The sequence below is a fragment of the Nanorana parkeri genome, unplaced genomic scaffold (assembly GCF_000935625.1).
Source record: "Nanorana parkeri isolate BGI_ZX_2015 unplaced genomic scaffold, ASM93562v1 scaffold83, whole genome shotgun sequence".
NCBI lineage: Eukaryota > Metazoa > Chordata > Amphibia > Anura > Dicroglossidae > Nanorana > Nanorana parkeri.
Window position 1 is genome coordinate 771,928 of NW_017306351.1, and position 1,420 is coordinate 773,347.

Here is a 1,420-nt window from a genome sequence, read left to right on the forward strand (position 1 = left end):
GGCTACTAAGGCTACTAATGTTCACATTAGAGGTGAGGAGATTAAGGGGGGATACGATTTCCATGTACAAAATGTTCAATGGTGGTAGCAACATTAGCGATAAACTGTTTAAAATTAACTCCGTTACAAAAACTAGAGGCCACCACCTAAAATTGGTGGAAAAAAAATTCCAGCACAAGGGGCGAAGGGGGTTCTTCACAGTAAGATCAGTTAGGGTCTGGAACTCACTGCCACAGGCGGTGATTTCAGCAAATAATGTGGAATTGTTCAAGAAACTTTTGGACGATTTCTTAAGGGACCGTAATATACAGGGGTACAGGTAATATACAGGGGTACAGGTACTCCTAGAATGAGATCCTAATAGGTTGGACTTGATGGACTAATGTCTTCATTCAACCTCAAATACTATGTAACTATGTAACCCTGGCAAACAGCTATTGGCAGAGACAGTCATAAGGGCCTTGAAACAAGGTAAAAGACCTGTCAACGATTACATAGCTGAATTCAAGCATTGGTCCAGAGAAACAGAGTGGAATGACATTAGTTTAAGGAATCAATGCCACCTTGGTCTTTCGGAAGCTGTAAAAGATGAGCTTTCAAGAACTGAGCTCCCTGACACTCTAACTATTTCAAAATTGTTTTACCTTTACAATGGGATTTCAAAGATTTCAGACTGAAGCAATAATTGATAAAGCAGCCTCTAGGAACTTTATTGATTTGGCGATTTGGCAATTATCGAAAAACTCTTTCCCGTCTCCATTAGAGTTATTGATGGCACAATAATTTAATCAGGTCTAATTACCCATCCAACACATACACTTCTGGTTTCCACTGACAACAATCATGTTGAATACCTTTCTTTTGACGCTTTTCCCTCACCTCTCTTTTTGCATATATCTACTGCAAGCAAGCAGTAGACATATGCAAAAACATTTTTAAAAAATTAAAAAGTTACCAAACAGGTTATTACTTACCTCTGTCTCCACCGCTCGCTCCTGTCTGAAGATCTGAAGATTCTCTAGCGAACGTGAAGTATCATAGGGCTGGCGCATGTGCAGGAGAGATCTTCAGCTGGGAGAACCACAGGGTAAGTCAATGCATGCAACCTGGCAGCGAGCACGCGCACAGACACCGTGGGGCACAGAAAACACAGCAGTCAGCACTGGATCAGAAAATGGCACCAGCACTGGAAGGACTCCTCGAAAGAAGAGGTTTGGATCAATAGACATCATTTAAAGTAAGTCCTTAAAGCAGAATGGGATGGGGGGGGGGAGTGATTTTAATGTAACTTTAAGCTACATAAGCCCAATTTCTTGTGGCAGACTTTATCCATCGAACTTAATTCCCGGTAGTACTATACCTTCGGTCATATTTACCCATTATCCCAACTAGAACTTAACCACCAAAAAGAATACCAGGA